Source organism: Macaca mulatta, chromosome 2 (genome assembly GCF_049350105.2).
Source record: "Macaca mulatta isolate MMU2019108-1 chromosome 2, T2T-MMU8v2.0, whole genome shotgun sequence".
Classification (NCBI taxonomy): domain Eukaryota; kingdom Metazoa; phylum Chordata; class Mammalia; order Primates; family Cercopithecidae; genus Macaca; species Macaca mulatta.
This window is the reverse complement of record NC_133407.1, coordinates 168,957,959-168,980,505: the sequence shown is the minus strand read 5'-3', so window position 1 is coordinate 168,980,505 and position 22,547 is coordinate 168,957,959. Positions and strand designations below refer to the sequence as shown.

The 22,547-nt window shown below is 35.3% G+C and overlaps 1 protein-coding gene across 47 annotated transcripts in view; it reads right to left on the bottom strand.

The window, feature by feature from the left end:
- ZBTB20 (zinc finger and BTB domain containing 20) overlaps window positions 1–22,547 on the bottom strand; it is an 814,450-nt gene that overhangs the window by 425,205 nt on the left and 366,698 nt on the right. For 30 of the 47 annotated variants that reach the window (XM_077993859.1, XM_077993890.1, XM_077993886.1 and 27 more), the window contains one exon: window positions 18,734–18,831. The exons of 15 other annotated variants lie outside the window; for them this stretch is intronic. The gene's annotated coding sequence lies outside the window, so the exon portion shown is untranslated. Of the gene's footprint in view, window positions 1–2,694; window positions 3,118–18,733; window positions 18,832–22,547 lie in introns of those variants that run through there. 2 more of the 47 variants (XM_077993861.1, XM_077993891.1) reach the window with 2 other exon arrangements.

Sequence of the window (22,547 nt, the reverse complement as noted above, 5' to 3'; positions counted from 1 at the left end):
CACATGTACTCAATATAAAAAATAAAAACTAACCTCCTAAAATAATTGACATATTTCATTATTCTTTGGGCTATAGATTCACTTGACTGCAGCACTTCCATTTAGGGAGACATAAAATTAAAATCCCACCATGAAAAAATCCAAATGAAATTTGACATAGGTATTTTCAGCCCCAGGTCATTAATTCAGTTCTGACTGATATCTTTCAGGTCTGTTTTAAAATTTTTGTGTTCAGTCTTTAGATTACACACACAAAAATGTTTTGGCTTAATCAGCCTAATAAAGCGTATATTTCTGAAAACATTTTTTAATTAAACAAATATAGAAGTATACATGATACATACACATACATTTTTTTACTTGGAGTCTTCAAACCAAATATTTCAGTCCTTTGCTTCCATTATTATTTTCTTTTAAGTAAATGCTTTTCATTAAGCAACAAAGAGTAATAGTCATCTCAACAACAAAAACTTATATTCAGGCTAAATTTAGTCTACTTTCTATATTCTCCTCTGAGAATGATCCAGCCAGTCTCAGTCTGATTCTAGTAAAACTCAGGTAATGTAGAAGAACTCTAATTGAGCATTAGACATTTTAACAATTATATTCATATTGATATGTCCTTATACGACCAATCTAGGTGAAATATTACTATGCCTGGGACTTAAAGATGATTTTTGTTCTTTTATTAATTTCTGAATGTCATATCCTTCCAGATACCAAAGGAATATAGTACCACCTGGGAATAATGCCAATTTGCACTTAAAAAAATATTTTGTTGCTTTTCCCCCTCAGCATGGGCAACCAATAGCTGATTCATACTTTCATTACATCACAGTTGGACTACAGAAGTTCTCTTTAGTCTGGCCTCCGCATGTCTCTTGCAACTCATTTGTAGACAGTCCAGAAACTAGCAGCTGGACTTCATTTTTGTTCCAGCAGTCACCATTTTATAATGTTTCTCTAAGTCACTGTGAGTTTCACTGACGACAAGTCTAAAACTCCACAAGGTATTCATATGTAGTGGTTTAAATCAGAGAGAAAAGATTACTATTAACTTTCTATAGGTTCATGTCACTCAACTATACTTTGCCATTCATTTCCCATATGTCAAAAAGGTGGAATAATACTATTCTCACATAGAGGACTAATAAGATATACTTAGCAAAAGTAGGTGGTTGCAAAACATATTTTTAAAAATCAGAGTGCTGTATTTTTAAAATTTTGCATAGAACTCTGGTTCAATTTTTGAGTCTTTCCAATTTCTCATAACTCTGTGGTATTCATAATAAAGCAAGCAGATGGTTAAGTCTCTGAACATATGCTTTAAATGCCCCCTTTGCTATTTCTAAATAATGGACCAAATTTTGCCCTCAAATAGTCACAAGAAACTTTAAGGAGGCTGCCTCTTGAAATCTGAGGACAGAATGTGATCCAGTGGGAATTAAACCTTTAAAAAATATATTTTCTAAACTTTCTTATGAGCTCTATTCCCTATACTAAGGATCACATTTTTAAATAAAATAGGATATAGTAAGAGAAAAATCCTAACCAATACAATATTACATGGTTCAAGGAATAGATTAGAAGGCAACATATGTTTTATTTATTTATATTTTAAAATTCTGATTTTCTAAAACATGAGAGTCATCTGATTTAATTTCTGTGTCATTACCAGATTTTCCATTTTTATTATTATTCCTATTACTAGTATCATGTAGATGTTATATTGTTAAAGCATCTGGTAATTATTAATTAGTTAATTTAGTCTAAATTATGATTATGCCTTTGTTTTAAATCAATGTTTTTCAAAGTTATTAAAAGCCAAAAGCACTATTTTTCCAGTCACTTATTTTCATTTCAAAAACAGTTTGCTGTTGATGAAAGTCGAAAAAGCATTTTCCAGGTTATCACAGAATATGCAATTCATCTTCAATGGATATATATATTCTGGTAATGTTGCTCCCATAACCTAGCTGTACTTGTAAGAGTATCTCTATTTGTTAATGTCTATATTTTATACATGGAATTAACCTTCATTTGCACACTTATATTTCTATGTATTTAAATTTAGTCCTGAAAAACCTCTAAACTAGTCTCTCCTGTCTTACAATGTCCACAAAACTTAGCATCTGATTAACATTACAGATAAAAAGACCACACAATTGACAATAAGGACACTTTAGTTATTATAGAAGTCTGAAGTTTAAGTATTTCCAAACTATAATGTCCCTTTAGGAATTCTCAACAAGGACTAGCTTGGTCCTAATGAAAGCAGTGTTTACTTTTAAAAATAAATGCAACAGTTGTACCCAAATATGTTCGAAACACTGTATGACGTGTCATAATCAACAATGTTGAAAATAACTAAAGATCTTTAAATCAACTGATAATTTTATACATATATCCACAAATGCCTGAACAAAATTTATAAATACTATTGGGACAAAACATTAACATATTCTTCTGCTAATGAAGACAAACAACTTTGAGAAAATCCTCTCTCATTCTCACGTCTCTAACTTTCACAATAAATGCAGCACTGAAACTAAATTCCCAACTTAGAAATACGCTGAGCTCCAATAAACAAGTTGATTTTAAAAATTCATCAGACTAACAGTTATGCTTCTTCCCCTATCTTTCCTTTGCTTTCCCTTGTTCTTTCACTTTCCATACACACACAATCACACTTACCTGCACAAGTCTGAAACATCAGTCTATGTATTTTTTTTGAAATGTACTCTGTACCGATGCATTTTTCTGTGTTTCTTTCTAACCCTCGGGAATGTTAAGAATTTAGGAAGAGAGCCACAGCTTAAGAGAGCAATTATTTGCCAGTAAATACTCAATTTGCTTGTCCTGTGATTTTTCTTCTAACTTGCATATTCAATAATCCGTCCCTGACTGCGTCACGAGCACAAAAAGTCTTTTCTCCAAAGGAGAACACTTTCGCCAATCAACCTTCAGCCATGCCAGGGCACAGCTCGTCAGGGTGATTTGTTAGCTTTAATTAATAATTCCTCACACTGGCCATTTTCACAAATAATGCAGTGAGGCTGGGAGGCTAGATCGCTCTGATTCAGACAGATAAAACTACAGTGGAAAGGCGATGGGGAGGGGTGTGGGGGAATTCAGACGCCGTTTATAAACACCTCTAATCATACTCTTTCAGTTTATAATATAGAGGACATCTCAGCTGAATTACCACGTTATGTCCACCACTTTGTATTGAGATGGAAACCATATGTTCCTCCACTTTATCTGCTAGGGCCTCCCTGGTGCCAACACAGTCATTGGGCAGACAACATTCACAAAAGAGGTCTCTAGCCTCCGGATAGCAAAAGTTTACTGCAGGGTGAAGTTGAGAAATCAGACATATACTGCACTTCTCAGTGAGCTTGTGTAACAGTCTGGAAACACAGAAGTATGAGTTATGAGTGTGAGATTTTCTCTTATCCTGCTGTGTGATACTGGGCATTTCATTTAGCCTTAAAAAAAAAAATCTCATACCTCATCCTCAAAACAGTTTGCAACAATGACTGATTTGTTCATGCATTCCATGAACATTTATTGACTCCCAAATATATGCCACACACTGTATTAAATGCTGAGAATTTTGCTTGAAAGTAAGACTTTGCCATTTAACTGGCATAATCCATGGGCTTGGACAAAGCCACCAAACAGATAGTGTGCAAATAAAAATAAGGATTCCTAACAGTTTCTGTGTGGCTAAACCAAATAATCAGTAATTGACAACACACTTGAGTCCATTGTGCAAAAGTCATGCTCGGGGTAAAAAAGAATATACAGAGATTAAAAAATAACTTTTTTCAAAGGTTAAAAAATTTCCCTCAAGGTGACTAGAGCACTAAGAAACATATTAATATGTTCATAAACAATTTCCAAAGATTCACAATCACTTTAGGAACATGCAAAGAAAAAAATTGTATTAATGTCCCTAATCTTTTATAAGAATATATGCCTGTGTGTGAGACTGCAAATTTATTAATTTATTGGATACTTATTTATTGAGCATCTACTCTATTTCAGGAACTGAATAATATTGGAGATAAGTAAAGCACAGCCTCGTCATGCAAGAAGTTCACAATTTAGTCACCAGACTCTAAAAGAGAAAACACACATCTCAACTGAAAACTGTAATGCAATATAGCCAGAGCAATGACACAAATATATATAAACATATAGGATGGGCCTCCTAGAAGTGATGCATCAACTATTTGTAAAGGTTGAGTAGAAGTACCAGTGGTAAGAACATTCTAGGGAGAGTCAAACCTTTGAACCCTTTCTCAAACTGTTACTAGAAGCAGAACACCAGTTCTAGAAAAGATGGGATTTAATACATGACAATTTCAGATAAATGTTTCAGATGGTAAATATTGCAGGATTTAAAAATAAATTTATTAAGAAACAAATGTCCCCCAAAACTATAACGTCTTGATATCATCAAAAAAGCAAGCAGCATCTCCAGCACTGGCACATAGTAACATGCATGTCTTTCTCACTTTGTGTGTTTCAGTTCTCTCAGGCAAATATGAAGCATGCTTGACACACACTGCCTTTCTGTGTTTTCTTGCCCATTTATCTTCTTTTACTATGGGCAGGCTTGTACTGCTTCTGTTTTCATTGTACCGTAAGATAAATCATATCTGCATGACTGTTAAAGGAAGGGGAAAATCTATGCCCATTTTGTGGCCACACATATACCTCTAGTCAGATAGCACATGCTGTATGGGACTAATGGTGCAAATGTTAAATGAGAAAGGAAATAATACTCCTAAACCCCCAAAAAGCTCTTTCATAGCTAGTAAATATTCCTGAAAACTATGTAGAAATCTTGGTGTTATTTAACATTTTGCCCTTATAGTATATTTAACAGTATAAGGCAATAGCCAGAATACTACATTTACCATAGATCAGTAACATCTAGCCATTTAAAGAACTTACAGTTTACTAATTCATTAAATATGTATGAGTTGAGCTCCTACTATATACTGAGCACTTATCAGTAAATGTTTGATTTTTATTCCCACAATGCTTATACATAATAATAGTTAACATTAACTGAGTGTTAACTATATGCTAGGGACTAATCTAAAGACTCTACATATAATATCTCATTTAATTCTCACAGTAACATTGTGAGGTAGGTACTATTAATTACCATCTCCATTTAATGTATTATGAAACTCACAAGTAGAGAAGCTATATATACACGATGTGAATTCATTCTACCCAATGAGACCAGGGCAACTAATGTCCAACTAAAATCAGATTTATTACTTTATAGTTACATAGTCACACATAATGTTTATGTCATGAAAATTAAAGAAAATGAGTCTGGGCGCGGTGGCTCACGACTGTAATCCCAGCACTTTGGGAGGCTGAGTTGGGTGGATCACCTGAGATCAGGAGTTCGAGACAAGCCTGGCCAGCATGGTGAAATCCTGTCTCTACTGAAAATACAAAAATTAGCTGGGCATGGTGGCAGAAACCTGTAATCCCATCTACTTGGGGGGCTGAGGCAGGAGAATTGCCTGAACCCGGGAGATGGAGGTTCCAGTGAGCCGAGGTCATGCCATTGCACTCCAGCCTGGGTGACAAAGCTAGACTCCAACTCAAAAAAAAAAAAAAAAAAAAAAAAAGAAAGAAAGAAAGAAAAGAAAAGAATAGCACAAAATCTATCCCAGAATAGGGGTAAAATATATGGCATTTGAAGTATTCAGAGTTAAAGGTTACCACATACAACTAAGACTTACTGTTTCTGGACCAAATGACCATATATTATTGAAGCTTATCTTAGACAATAAATGTAAATAAATCTTAGTTAAAGCAAATTAGCCTTGGTAGTCTGGTAGGTTTTCCTTTGAAGATGTTAATAATATAGTTGAACTGGTTGTGTTTAAGAAAACAGAGCTGACAGACAAAATAGAGATAGATGACACAGGAACTTACCAGTTAATAATAGAAAAAATTCTTGTTTTCCCAAGTGATTAATACAATATCACATTGTATTTAATGTAGATGAAAAAGCTTATTTGGGACTCACTGGGGAAGCTACCACTCAGTATAATCATATGCTCTTTTCAGATAACCCCACGCTGCTAACTTTACGGCTAATTGCCAGCATTTGCCAGCTCCGAGCACTTTGATGCCCTCTCCACATTCTTTCTTTTCTCTTGACATTGACTAAATCCAGCCAACTCTAATTCTTGACCTAAACTATGGTGCAAATATCCATGGAACACAACATTTTGTTATGGTGATAAAGCTGGTTCTAGATGAAATGGTGGTATTTCTTTATGGAGGGGCTACAAGGAGGCTCTTTTCATTTGCTTGTGTGTGTAAGTAAAGTTTCTTCTTTGGGATAAAGGACTGCCTGGACCCTCCATTATTGGTTTTTATTCTGTGGATATTGGCTGAGATGTTTTGTATGGGAAAACCAGCAGATGAGTTCATGAGCATCTGTCTGAGCCATACTAACCTAGTGGCACCTCCTGGGAAGCCAGGGCTTTCTAGAATCTGTTTATTTCTCAATTGAAAATCCTAATTCATAGAAGTTAAAAGTATAGAAGACAACTTCACGTCCTCTTTCTTCATGATACCTGGATTGGTTACAACTTAGTAAAATTTTAGCCTGTTTGGTCCCTCCTTCCTTCCTAGCTATCTGAGTCTCTAGTCTTATATAGGGAAACCTTGTCTTCTAATTGAAAATGATCACAAACAGAAGTTATGACAGACACATTTCAAAGTAGATGCTATTTTTCCAAAATAAATTCCACATACATTCCAATTTCTGAAATTATGTATTTTCACACACATTATATAAATACCTAACACTTTAAAATGTTTTGGTGAGACCTAGATAATGAAGGAATGAAAAGGTGACTTAATCCCAGTTTTTCTAAACAAGAATTTTAGAACTCACGTATTTTAAACTTGTAAGTGGTGATCAATACAATGGGCTGTATATTTGTTTGAGAGTTAAAAATCAAAAATTTTCTCAGAGTTCTTTAAGGCATTGCTTTCTCGACCTGGGAGAAATCTTCGACCTTCACATTCTCAAAAGGAGAAAAATGTTTCTTGTCAGAAAACTAGTCATGGCTAGTTCATATGAAGAAGTCCAAGACTGTGTCAGCTTCTCTGTGACCTTGCTATGAGATTTGCTACAAGTAATTTAATGCCTTTCTATGTCTCAGGTTACTTTTTATCTATGATACCTCAATGATATTATTAAGATAATGTGGATCAAGTGTTTTGATCATTGCATAGAACATATGCTAAAGCCCTAAATCCCCAAATATCAGAATGACAACTTGAATTTTAGAACGACACTAACACTTCCACAACATTAAATAGCATATTTAGCACCTCAGTATCTCCACTTTTTCAGCTATAAAATGGGTATAGTCATCTTTACATTTTCCATCAAATAGTATATTGGAATAAATAGAGATTATTACAAAATCTGTTGAAAGATTTCAACAAAATGTCATACACGCAAGTGAGGTGATGAATATATTAACTGGCTTGATTAAATATTTCTACAATGCATACACAGATCAAAATATCACATTGTACCCCATAAAATATATAATTATTTTTCAATTAAAAATAAATAAATAAAAATTAAAATGTAATCAAACCTCTGAAGCTGATTTTCAAATATATTAGAGGAACTGATTTTAAAATATCAAAGCGTAAGAAGTAAATGTTTTCAAGCATATTTAGATACTTATGAAGGAAGACTATTAAAAGACAGGGAGCAGGACTGCCTTTCCTTTGTGTGGCTGGCTGCATTTTATGATGGATTCAAAACCCCAGTAATGAGAAAACAGAATCAGAAAGAGTGATTTTTAGCAGGCTGTTGAATGACACATAAAATAAAATGTATTCATTAATGAGTCAGCAAAAAATGTTATGCATGAGCTTTTAGAGCCAGAATTTTTAAGCAGCTTTTTCATACTTGGTACAGTCGTGTTCCTGAAGTATCCTCTAACAACCCCCTCCCACGTCTCTCTCTCTCTCTCTCTTTTTTTTTTTTTTTTTTGCCTTATACTGCCAGATTGGAATAATGACCAAAGGGAGGAGCAAAACAAACAGATATGCTCACTGTGGCAGAAGCCACTCCAAAGATCAAAGACCCGATTCAGCCATGGCTGCCAAAATCAGAACCACAGTGGGTGCTCATCAGCATGGTGCCCTGAGAACCACGTGGGCTACCCTTGATGGGTTAGCAACTGGGGGTGCAGGCCCCACATCCTGCTTAGAACCACCTGATAAGAACTGGATGTGCACATTACCTTACCCACTCACAACATTTGATTTCAACTAAATTCTGTTCTAGTATTATGTTTATTGAATGATGTAAGTCTAATAGACACTGTAAAAATCACACAAAAACATAAGTACTGTCTACTTCAATTTCACATCTTATAGTACCCAAAAGGGAACTCTGATTTTCCTGTATCAGTGAGTAAAATCTTGAGCAATTAGTAAACAAGATCATTTTCTTTTTCGATTTTCTATAGAAGTTGGAGATGGCCTTGTCCACATATCTACAGTAAGTGAATTATATCAGTAAATATAAGAATTACAGCTTAATTTCACCCATTTTCTGTCTTAAATAATTCATAAATTAATTAGTCATTTTATTTTATTCATTGGAAAAATTGTGTCTTAGGTGATGATATCCAAGTAGGGACCCAAAATGTTAAAAATGAAGATAAGGAATAGATACTACATTTTTTCCCACTGATTTCTATGGATTTTCTATTACAGAAATAACTTCTGCAGAGCACTAGTACTTCACAGAACACAGTAGGATATTCTCAAAACCAGGATGGTGATAAAATGAATACAATCAGCATCAAGTGATGAGAAGCAGATGAGTAAAGGAATATGCCACAGCACTAAAATAAAATGGGTCCTTAATTTAAAGAATGCTTGCTTAAATTTTATCTTATGAAGAGAAATATTGAAAAGAAAAAGGAAGAAGGAGAGATGAAGGGAGAAAAGTTGGAAGGACAGAAGAAAGGAAATGAGGGAGAAAGGAAGGAAGGGAGGAAGGAAACAAATGGGAGAAGGGAGGGAGAAAGGAGAAAAACAGTGAGTAAAAAAGCAAGAAAGAAAGAAAGGAAAAAAAAAGGTAAAGCCATTAGAGACCCACTGGCTGGCCCTCTAATCTTCCTTCTCTGCTTCCCACCCCAACCCAAATGTCGGGGACACAAGTGGGATACTTGGGAAAAAGGGGAAAAAAGGAAAATTTCTTTCTCCAGCTGATGCTCACTTTGGTACCAATAGCTCTAACTCAACAGTTCCAAGGGTTTTTAATCTCATGTGGTCCTTTGAGAATAAATTAAACTTATCAACCTTCTCTCCAAGGAAGGGGTGGGGAGAAAGAAAAGGCATATTTACAAATACAAATAAAGTATACATTTAGATAAAATACAAAGTATATTTGCATACATTTTTAAAGGGCTTATATAAACTTTGAGATTCATCTCTGCACCATCTAATTATCCATTAGCTTAATATGAAAAACCATTGGCTCTAGAATCTGGACCAAGCTATAATAAATGGGTAGGGATAGGGATTTGGAGAAACGGAAATGAGATACAAAACAAACCAACCAAAAACACACACACATTAAAAATAAAAAGGTATTCCTTCTCTCCAAGTCAACCCTTAAACTTCTGGCTCTTCATTGCTTCTGGAATTTAGATCAAGAAAAAGTATGATTTAACCAATAATTATTTAATTAATAAAAATAGATAAAATTATACAGCAAGATATATAATATTATAGCAATTCTTCATGTTTTTAATCATTAATTCTACATTCCTTCCTGTTAACTGTCTTTGATAGTGCACTAATATCTAATACTGCCCTGATTTTGAACATCAGCTCTCATACATACAATAACATTGAAATCCAACACCACTTAATATTGTGATTAGCAACTCATCAGACATATAGAAAATTACAAGGAGACTCTGCAACAGATACAACAAAGCAAATAAACAATAATAAACTAATTTCAAAGTTTTAACGATTATATATAAGAGGACACAGACCTTGCCTTAACTGTACTAATGGGAATTGTCTATATTTATTTAAAACATAATATAGTTTTGAATAGTAATTCATAATCTTCGAATGCCTTAAAGTATATTTAGCTCATCTGGTGTGAATATCAACTCTAGAAAGTAAATAGGAGAGATATCATTATCCTTTTTTCATAAGTGAAGGAACAGAGGCTACAAGCTATTAAATGACATTCTTAATATCACAAATCTAACATGTGGCAGAGCAAAGGCTAGAACTCACAGGTTCTGATACCCAGTAATTTTGCTACTATGCTACACAGTACTCAAAAAATATTCGTTATACATAGCTTGTTGAGGCACCTGTGTTGTCTTACTTTGGAAATTAGGACAATAGCATATATCCTCAAATGAGTTTATGCCCATAGCATTTATTCATTCACAATAAAATTTTATTTTGGCACACAGTAAAACAGCAAGTATACTAGCTATTTAAGAGGTGCAAATAGATATATTTGAACGTGTACTGCATGTGTTATGGATGATGTTTGCATGTAGTATGTGCCCATGTGTGGGGAATAGTGTATGTTTACTCATTTTGTTAGAATTTTGTTAGAAAAACAATACTGTTGAGTTAAGCCTGTGTTTTATTGTTAATCATGCATTTAGTAACAGCACAAGTTGACAAATCACTTATAATTGCTACATATTATAGCAGCACAATTCACAACTGCAAAATCATGGCACCAACCCAAATGTTCATCAATCAATGAGTGGATAAAGAAACTGGTGTGTGTGTGTGTGTATAATATACATATAATACACACATATATGTTATATACACACTATCATATATACTATATGTATACTATTGCAGCATATATATGCATATATATACATATATATGCAAATACACACACACACACACATATATATATGTTAGAATACTATGCAGCCATAAAAAGGAATGAATTAACAGCATTTGCAGTGACCTGGATGAGATTGGAGACTATTATTCTAAGTGAAGTAACTCCAGAACAGAAAACCAAACATTGTATATTCTCACTGATACGTGGGAGCTAAGCTATGAGGGTGCAAAGGCATAGGAATGATTCAATGGGCCAGGTGCGGTGGCTCAGACCTGTAATCCCAGCACTTTGGGAGGATGAGGCAGGTGGATCACTTGAGATCAGGAGTTTGAGGCCAGCCTGGCCAGCATAGTGAAACCCTGTCTCTAATAAAAATACAAAAATAAGCTGGGCGTGGTGGTCTGCACCTATAATCCTAGCTGCTCCAGAGGCTGAGGTAGGAGAATCACTTTAACCTGGGAGATGGAGGCTGCAGTGAGCTGAGATCATGACACTGCACTCCAGCCTAGGCAATAGAGCAAGACTCCATCTCAAAAAAACAAGAATGATGCAATGGACTTTGGGGTCTTGGAGGAAAGAGCGGGAAGTGGGCAAAAGATAGGAGACTACAAATATGGTGCAGTGTATACTGCTCGGGTGATGGGTACACCAAAATCTCACAAATCACCAGTAAAGAACTTACTCGTGTAGATCACCTGAGGTCAGGAGCTCAAGACCAGCCTGGCCAACATGGTGAAACCCTGTCTCTACTAAAAATACAAAAAATTAGCTGGATATGGTGGTGGGCACCTGTAATCTCACCTACTCAGGAGGCTGAGACAGGAGAATCGCCTGAACCCAGGAGGTGGTGGTTGTAGTGAGCTGAGATTGTGCCATTGCACTCCAGCCTGGGCAACAAGAGCAAAACTCCATCTCAAAAAAAAAAAAGGAACTTACTCATGTGCCCAAATACCACCTGCACCCCAATAACTTACGGAAAAAAAAATCCACTTCACGTAGTAATATACGATAAGCACTTAGTAAATGCCAATTGTTATGTTCTTGCCTGGCAACTTTTGGTTGTCAACTGAGTAGAAAAAAGCACCATCTTTTAGAAACTTGTAATTCCTTCTTATCTGTATGTTACCTTCATTTTCATAAAAGGCAAGCAGGAAAGTGTGTTGTATCATACAGTGATGAATTTTGGAAATTATGCATAACATTTTAATTATAGCTTGAATATCCTTTATTTGAAATATTTGGGAGCAGACGTATTTAGGAGTTTAGACATTTTTCGGATTTTGGAATATTTTCATTATATACTTACCAGTGGAGTGCCCCCAGTCTGAGAGTCTGAAATCTGAAATACTCCAATGAGCATTTCCTTTGGGCATCATGTCAGTGTTCAAAAGATTTCGGATTTTGGAGCATTTCAGATTCCGGATTTTCAGATTAGGGATGCTCAGCCTGTACTTTAAATATGAAAGACATGCACTTGTTAAGGATTTTTGCAGAGATTTTATTTTGCAATTATGAGTCAGCCCACATATGACTTCTGTTATGCAATTACATATTTCTCAGAACTCCTCTATTTTTTCATTTATATTATTTAAATGTTTACTTAACTGAGAAATAGAAGATTCATTTTTTGTTAAAGTGCAAATAAATGACAAAACAAACTTAAATAAAAATTAGTTGATTTAAATACTCAAAAAAACCCAAAATGCTTCATGAATAGCATAGTAGAACATACTTCGAGAAAAAAATATAAACACACATACATCTGACTTCAACTATCTTCTTTGTTAGTTGATTTGTAATTAATGTAATTAAATTTATGAAATAACTAAAAACTGACTTACAAATTTATAAGCATATATTCAGGTTTCTGTTGTAATTAGAGTAAAAAAGTAGTTAAACAGTTACAATCTTATTGCCCTGATCTTTCCTATTTTTACTTGAGAAATTATCTTTTTACTCAAAAATTTTACTTCCTGTTTTTATCTCTGAAATATATAGTCTAATATGAAAATATACAAGATGGCAGATTGTAGGGGTGAGCTCATTTCTTCCTTAAGGAAATGATATAATATAAATTATAATCTAGTGGATTTACCTGTACCATATTTCTCTCTTAAAATCCAAAGCAACCCTTCCATCCCAAATACCAGAACCAACCTTGAACAGAATTCCAAAGTGTAGATGAAATTTACCTCCAGTTCCTCTTCCTTATCCCCTCTTTGTCCATGTTTCCTTTTGACCTTCTTGGCCCTTCCTTTGACCTTGTCTAAAGATGTTATTTCTGGTGTTAGAAAGTGTTAGAACTTTCCTCCTCAATTTCAGCTTAAACTGAAGTCTTTATTTAACTTGGATTCCTAACTATAGCATCCTTAGCCCATATTGCCAACTCATGAATTGAAATGTTGCCATCTATCTGACCAACTTAATGTCTTGCATCCTGCTCTCACGTAACAGGTCACAGTCTCTTAGATACCAGTGAAATATTTTTCTGTTTCCTGCATTTATCTCAGCCTTCCATGTGAGTCACCTGTGTTAAAATTGTAGTAATCCCCACTTTCGGGGGCTGAGGTAGGCAGATCACCTGAGGTCAGGAGCTCGTGACCAGCCTGGCCAACATGGTGAAACCCCGTCTCTACTAAAAATACAAAAAATTAACTGGGTATGGTGGCATACACCTGCAGTGTCAGCTACCTGGGAGGCTGAGGCAGGAGAATCCCTTGAACCTGGGAGGCGGAGATCAGGTCACTGCATCCCAGCTTGGACGACAGAGTGAGACTCCATCTCAAAAAAATAAAACAAAATAAAAAATTAAAAAAAATTAATAATCTCATTTCTGATTCACTTGATCTGGGCTTTCTTCCTTTTCCCAGTTGGGTTCCCTCTATGGTTCTAGTATGCTTTGTAGTGATTAAAAGGGTTAGGATAAATAAAACCACTGCCATAAACCAAAAAATTTCCAGTCTACCTCAGGCCCTAATGGTCAACTTGGTTTTCCCTGACCCCTAGTTATTCTGTTTATCAAACAGAAAATAAATATTCTTTACCAAGTTCCATAAGATACATATTTTTAAAATCTGCTAATAGCATTTAGAAGGTGAGTATTCATACTGAATTTTCTACTTCTAGACCAAAAGCACTAGAATACTCAGAGTACTCTAGAAATTTATAATGGAGGTAGGTGACTCTTCTTTTAGAATTCATCTGTGGGAGGCAAAATAATTGCACCCCAAAATGCCCACTGCCTAAAGCCCAGAACCTGTGGTACATGGCAAAATGTTATGTTACATGGAAAAGGGACTCTGTGAATGTAATGAAGGTTGCTAACACTAAAACAGGGCGAGTATCCTAGATTATCCAAGCTGGCCCAGTCTAATCACCTTAAAAGCAGAGAACTTTTTTTGGCTGGAATTTGGAAAAGAGGTGTGGTAGTATGGGAAATTTGAAAGATATCAAGTGTGATGATTCCAGGTGCTGTTGCTGGCTCTGATATAGGGACAGCACATATGCAAGGAGCTAAAGATGGCTCCCAGCTGATAGCAAGGAAATGGAGATCTTAGTCCCACAACTATGAGGAAATGAATGAGCATGAAAGTGGATTTTTTTCAGTCTCCTCCAGTTAGGAATCCATCTGACACCTTGATTTTGGCCTTGTAAAGCCTATAGCAGAGAAACTGGTGGAGCCAATCTAAACTTCTGATCTGCAGAACTGTGAAATAATAAATTTGTATTGTCATAAGCTGCTAAGTTTGTGGTTGGTACAACAGCAATAGAACACAAATATATTATCCAACATACTATCCCAGTCTAAAGGCCAATAGACACATAGTTTAAAATCATAGAGTAAAGAATTAGGGCAGGAACCACTATTATGAAAACAGAAAGTTCTATAAACATATTTTCCCTGATATTCCTTCTTTTAGTCATATCCTCAGAGAAAGTGAAATACCACGGGACTACAGGAAAAAGAACACGGGGAGTATATATTTACTTAAGTGCAAATTGTCCTCACCAAGGAACTTCACAAACGTGCTCTTCCTCACAGGTAAGAATACTATACTAACAGTGCAACATTACTCAAACCAACTAAATCTACTCTCTTCAATAGGAAAAATCTGAAAAGAGCTTAAAAGATTATAAAGGCATGAAGATAATGAACATTTAAGAAACAATGAAAAGAAGAGAAAACAAGGCCAGGCAAATGTACCCAAAATTCACACATCATATGCCTACTAGGGTATGTTTTTCCTACTATACAAGTTTTCTAATAATCATACATTTAAAGGAATTTATCTTCAAAAATTATAATTATTTATTTTTATATGTCATCATCAAAGCTAGTTTTTAAAATGTATTTTCCAAAATGAATTTTATTTCTTATTCATATTTTTTACACAGCTAGCTTCTGGTCTTCACTGAACAAAGGAATATTGGGAGAAAGGCAGTTATTTCCAATGATTTTTGGCATGGAAGGTTTAGAAAACTTAACCTTTGAAAATTTACTCAACTTCAGAACCTAAAACTTTTGGAGGTATAGAACTACCAACAACATGCTGAAAACAAATACTTTTGCAATCAACTAGAAATAATTTTCACAGTAAAAGGTAAATTCTCAGCAGGTTGCACATATTCTACTTCATAATTATATCACAGTATGAAACAATATGAAAGAAAATAAGGGAAAAAACAATATAGCTATTTAAAATTCTTATAGAAACAGGATAAATGAAGTTAATTTTATATTTCTGTTGAGATAGAAAATATACTGAGCTAAAAATTACTAATACCACACTTTGAATCTTCCCTTTTGTCTTCCATGGAGGCCACACATGGAAGGATAGCTCCAATGACCTGGGTAAGAGCACTGCAGGATAGAAATGGCAATGCGAGATAATGTACACATGTTCCTTTCTTTTGAATATCACATTCTGCTTCCTAGAGGTCCCTGTAAACTTATTAAAAACTTCAGTCATTTTGTAAGGAGATACCATAATTTCCAGGGGCTTTGAGGCTCATTTATAGCAAATTAATCCCCATTTTACGTCTGTCCCCATTTGGTATTTCTAAAGGGAGTGGATAATAAATCCCGCCAACTCTCTTTTTAAGGGCTATTCAGATACTAAATAAACCAGGAACATTTAAAAATACAATCTCACAAAAATCTGCTTTGCTTAACCTTCTCTCCTTCTTTAAAAAAATAAGAAAGGCATGATGTTCTTTTTTTGTTAATTAATTCATTTTAGACAATTCCCTAAATTTTCATTTTAATAAATTTTTGTGTGGGTGCATTAATTACTCTCAAAGATGCTTTACAACTGTTACCTATTAAAAGCCTTTGTTATTGAATAAAAAAAAAAAAGAAAAGAAAAGAAAAAACTTCCAGCATGCTCCCTTCCTTCTCTATTCTGAGCAGGTCCTTGCTATCAACTGCTGGAGTATGCTTGCTTTGCACCTAGAGCTATAATTATTTTGCTTTAATTTTACAAAACCTTTTGTTCCATTCCCACGAGCCCACCTGATCCTCATATTACACTCGCTCTATTAAAACACTCATGCAGAACAAAGCATGGCTGTACTGATTCATAAGTAACTTTTTTTTTTCCTCAGTAAAATGCCACTGGCTAGGGTTCGGGACACAGTCCTGGGCTTCACTATCCTTTGCCAATTTTCATATGTTAGAAAAAAAAAAATATGTTGTATCAGAGTGTGTACTCTTCCCCAAGATCCTTCCTTTGCCCCACTTGTTTTTGTGTTTTTAAACATATTTTATCTTATACTTAACTTTACTTTGGGGCAATATACGTGACAGAATGTTGAGGATAGTGGATATATTAAAAGTTTGTAATCATGTTGAGATTTCTTTTATTTGTGTGGTTAAAATTCTTAAAAATCACTTCTGTTGCCTTCTTTAATTTTTGTTCTTTCTCCTTACTCCACCTCTTTTCCTTGAGATCGTGCAATATATGTGGGTTCTGGCAGAAAAAAATTGCAGTGACTCATCAAGAGAACTGTTTGTTTGCTCTGAGGAGCACCCTGAGGACCCTCTGGGCTGCATAGGGAGCCCTTTGATCCTAGAAAATTTATTTATTCCAGATGTTTTCCCCACAGCCACCTTTCTGCAATGTCCCTCTTCATTATGTAGCATAAGAATAAATACTCAAGACCCACTGCTATGGTATACAGTTTTCCTGAATGTAGTGTGACAGGGAGTTGACATTTGATTGAGCTGTTGGGTTCTTCTTGCCTTAGGCACAATGATGGAGGAAGATTAAAACTGAGGAAAGCAGAACTGGGTCTGTTCAGGTACAGTGTCTTTAGGATTAGGATGCAAATTATATGAACCAGGCCAAAGAAATTATGTAAAATCTACAAATCTACAGACCATTGATCATGGACCTAGTTTTCTCCAACCCTGTAAAGCCTTGATGCCTGGATCTGCCATGTTACTCCTCCAATTTTTTTTTTTTTTTTTTTTTTTTTACCTAAGTACAAAGTGCGGACAGGAAAGTGAAGCCATTGGACATCTCTTGTTTTTTCTTGGCTTGGCTGACAGTGCTAGTGGAAAGGAGAAGGGAGAACAAGGGAGGAATGCAGAGCAGGTACAAAGGTAAAGATGGTGTGATGGGCTGAATAATGACATCTCAAAATATGTCAATGTTCTAACTCTTGGAGTCTGAATATTAATCTAAATGAAAAAAAAGACTGTGCAGATATAATTAAATTAAGGATTTTGACACATAGAGCTTATCCTGGATTATCTAGATGGGTCCTAACTACAATTCTGTGTATCCTTGTAACAGGAAGATTCCACATAGACAGAAGAGGCCAAGTTAATGTGACCACAGAAGCTGAGATTGCAGTGATGTGGCCACAAGCCAAAAAACAGTGGTGGTCAGCAGAAGCTGGAAAAGGCAAAGAAAAAGATTCTCCCCTAGAGCATCCAGAAGGAATGCAGCCCTGCTGACATCTTGCTTTTGGCCCAGTGATACCGATTTTGGACTTTTGGCTTCCAGAACTGTGAGAGAATAGTTTCCTGATGTTTTAAGTAACCGGGCTTGTGGTAGTTTGTTATAGCAGCCACAGGAAACTAATACAGATGTTAACTATTTCAAAACTCCATTGTTCACAGCATTTGTGGAATCACTGAAGTCTCAGGTTGAAGGCACAGTGTAAAACAGTATGCCAAGGCTTGAAGACAAAATTCTCTGTGGAGATACTGGAGATATTAAGGGCACTTATAATCTACAGCAAGTTGGGAACTAAAACAGGGCAAAGAGAGTGCACAAGGGCATTCAACAGAAGGTTATACAGATTATAAATGTAAACGTTCTAATTTTCTAATGCTGGTTTGCATTTTTTATGAAGTAGGACAAATCTATCATATTTTCCATTTACGTTAATGTTTACATATAATGTATTACCAGCCATTTTTCCCCTAAATCAATTATCAGTATCATTAACTTTAGTGACATTTTATTTGGCAAATATAAACTATATTTAGCATATATATACTGTATTATAAAAATAAAGATCATCTATCTGCACTTGAGGTAACTTTCCTTTAGCTATTCAAAGAAAAATCTATTTTTAAGGTTTAACCCAAAGATAATATGGTACCTAAACCCAAGAATTCTTAAATAGATATATTAAAACAATAACTTGGCTGGGCATGGTGGCTCATGCCTGTAATCCCAGCACTTTGGGAGGCTGAGGGAGGCCAGGACTTCGAGACCAGCCTGACCAACATGGAGAAATACTGTCTCTACTAAAAACACAGAATTAGCCGGACATGGTGGTGCATACCTGTAATCCCAGCTACTCAGGAGGCTGAGGCAGGAGAATCTCTTGAACCCGGGAGGCAGAGGTTGTGGTGAGCCAATATCACACCATTGCACTCCAGCCTGGACAACAAGAGCGAAACTCCGTCTCAGAACAAAACAACAACAACAACAATAACAAAAAACCTCCCCAAAATCCAATAACTTAAATCTGGAAAAGTCCAATAGCAAAATTATTGTGACCAAACCACCCAGTTTATCCCTTTCTCTAGTTCATCATTAAAAACATTTGGCAGCGGCATTATTAATAAAGAACTGAAAATACACCTGAACTCCATGATTCTTCTTAGCTATTTTACTTTTCAACAACCAAACCATTAATTTTCATAATTACCATGAAGCTAATAGATGTAGACCACAGATAAAGATGAAGAAATAAAGTTATGGAAAGCTTAAAGAGATTCTAGATCAATCAGCAAATGAGAAGAACTGAGAAAATGAAGTAGAAACGCTGGCTGCATTCTCTAGTACCTTTGAAAAACTATTAGAGATAGAATCCTTCTTTTGGAGAAAATAGTCCAATGACAGAACATGTAAAAGATGAACAGAGTCATTTATTTTTTGCTCCTTTCATATTAACACAGAGTATTCATTTGGCAGTAGGTTTAAAAATAGGAAGAATAGTCTATTTTTAAATAAAAATTTAAAAATTTGTCTATTTTTAAATAAAATTTAAAAAATTAACTGATGATTAACATAACTACTGTACCAAAAGAAAGATATCATAGTACCAGCAGGCTAAAGATATTCTAATAGTTATCCCCATCTATCTTCATGTCAATAAACAGGAAAAATGAGAATATCAATGTGTTATCTTTTCAATTTCCTAATAATACCAGGGGTACCCAAGGCAGTTCAAATCTCAGGACTTCAGAGGCCACTGAGTTCCACTATCTGAGGCGCTGAGCAGTCGATATGAATTCCAACTTCATACTCTCCTTGTCTCCTTATTCTATTTGCTTTAACACTATGTACACCTAACTTATCTGTAGAAGGACAGGATGCATATCCTTTCTATAAAAAAAAAAAACTATGCAGATTTTCCTAGTGCCATATAATTACAGGTACTCTTTACTTGTTTATGAACCCTTCAAGAGGCAATTGTTAGCATTCCCATTTATCACTATCTCACCTATTTCAGAGTTCCTAGAGGGTTGAAAACATTCTTTTCCTGTTACTATCTTCTCTTAATTCTACCACACCTGGTAAGAAGTTAAGTAGTAACTAGTTGACATAGAACTCATGGCACAGAAGAATGGGTGGCCAGCATCAGTGCAGATTTGTTCATTTGGGTTTGTAACCTTTGTGATAAACTATTGAGTGCTATAGAGATAAAATATAAAATGATTTTTTAAAATCCTAATACAAAACTACCTTAACCCTTTTAGCATAGATTATGATTCTGAAAGCTAATAATCTGTACTGTGCTATAACAAATATAGGAGGATGAATTTAGTATGATAAAGTTTGCTGTGATGAAGAAATCGTTGAGATAAATGGGACTTTAAAATCAAGAGTCAAGGACATTTGGAAAGATATAAGATGTACTTAGGAATCTTACAATTGAACAAGGACTTGTCTCTAGTTTCTTAGTCATAATGTTTCTAAGACACAAATTAATCAAAATCCCAGGTTATCAGTTACTTAATATAAATTTTCCAATAAACACATCTTGATTATACACGTAGGTCTTCAAAGTGGGTAGATTTATACAGTCCCTTCTACACAGGCAAATTACATACACAAAAATTATGAAGTTATTTTTTTTTCTTTGAAGTAGTTTAGTGATTTTTTAAAAATCTGTAATGAATAAAACCAGACTTTAAATCCTCAATAAAAATGTTCTATATCAATGATTGTCATGATATGTGTCTTGGTAATAGATTATTGCATAATGTTTTTTCTTAACAAAATGGTATCTCCATCAAACACGTAGATCATGGAGTCTTCCCACAGGGACTTTTAAGATCATGTAATCCAATCCTTCATTTTACAGATGAAGAAACAATATGTGAGTGTTTTAATAAAGTCTACTGTAAGTTTTGCATTGAGACAAAAACGGTTGTTGTACGAAGAAAAAAGGAGAAAAAGAATTAACAGTAGAAAGTTGGAAGTGAAGAGGGAGGAAAAACAGAAAGGCTTTTTCATTGGTGCAGAGCACTAAGCAGAGATGCATTCTCTAATATATATCCATGTCATTGCTGGAAACTAGCTTAAATACAGTACGAAGTTGGTAGCGTCCTTTTTTTGTTTGTTTGTTTTTGAGACAGAGTCTTGCTCTGTTGCCAGGCCGCAGGCCACAGTACAGTGGCGCAATCTCGGCTCACTGCAACCTCCACCTCCTGGGTTCAGGCGATTCTCTCCTGCCTCAGTCTCCTGAGTAGCTGGGACTACAGGCACGCGCCACCACACAAAGCTAATTTTTGTATTTTTAGTAGAGACGGGGTTTCACCATGTTGGCCAGGCTGGTCCCGATCTCCTGATCTCATGATCAGCCCACCTTGGCCTCCCAAAGTGCTGGGATTACAGGCGTGAGCCACCACGCCTGGCCTGTAGCATCCATTTTTAAAAGAATCACTTAGATTATAAACATATAAACAATTTACACAGGTTTTCCTCTAGGGAATCACATGACTTACCATAAACAAACAAACATATTCTGTATTAACAACATGCTAACTGTTCATTCATTTACACTGTATATTGCCTGTCACTTCCCCAGCATATGTAAGTTGAAGGAAACATAACAACCATTGTTAAACTCTATTTTAAAATAAATATTATTCTATAAATACAGAAAAAACATGAATATTTTTAAGAGTCATATAAAGACAAATTTTAATTTGAAGATTTGATACTAAGGAATAAATATATATACCTAATATATATTCACAAAAGTTAAAAACTAATTTTTTAAATGTAGACTGTGGAATCAGACTCCCTGGGACTCAATCTTGATTTTTGCCCCATCCTTGACCTTGGGCAAACTTTTCCTCTCTGTGCCTCAGTTTCCTCATCAGTAAAATTAGGATAACAATAGTGACTATTTACAAGAGTTGTTGTGAGGATGGAATGCCATAAATTTACATATAAATCTTTTAGAACAGGGACAGGCACATAGTAATTAATAAATGTTAGCTGTTACTTCTAATATGTACAAGTCTGTTAAACATTTTGCAGGGGGGAGATAAGGTGTCTCTCATTAACGGGACTTGTTAAGGCATTCTGTCTTTCAAATGTCTGCCTAACTTAATTCATATTGATATTTTGTTTCAGTAGGATTAATAAAATAGTATGAGGAAAAGCCTTAGTTTGGTTTGTTTAGACGTGTTTGAGACAGGGATTCTCGTCCTTTTAAGGGGAGTAACCTAAAACGTTACACCCATTCCTGGCTTAAAGTAACTGAGAAGTGACTCTCACAAGATGATAAGGTTTAGCTGTATCCCCACCCAGATCTCATCTTGAATTGTAGCTTCTATAATTCCCACGTGTTGTGGAGGGAACCCAGTGGGAGATAACCGAATCACGGGGGCAGTTTTCCCCATACCGTTCTCGTGGTAGTGAATAAGTCTCATGAGATCTGGTGATTTTATAAGGGGTTTCCCCTTTTGCTTGGCTCTTTCATTCCCTCTTCCCTGCTGCCATGTAAGATGTGCCTTTCACCTTCTGCCATGATTGTGAGGTCTCCCCAGCCACGTGAAACTGTGACTCCATTAAACCTTTTTTTCTTTATAAATTACCGAGTCTTGCATATGTCTTTATTGTGAGAACAGACTAAT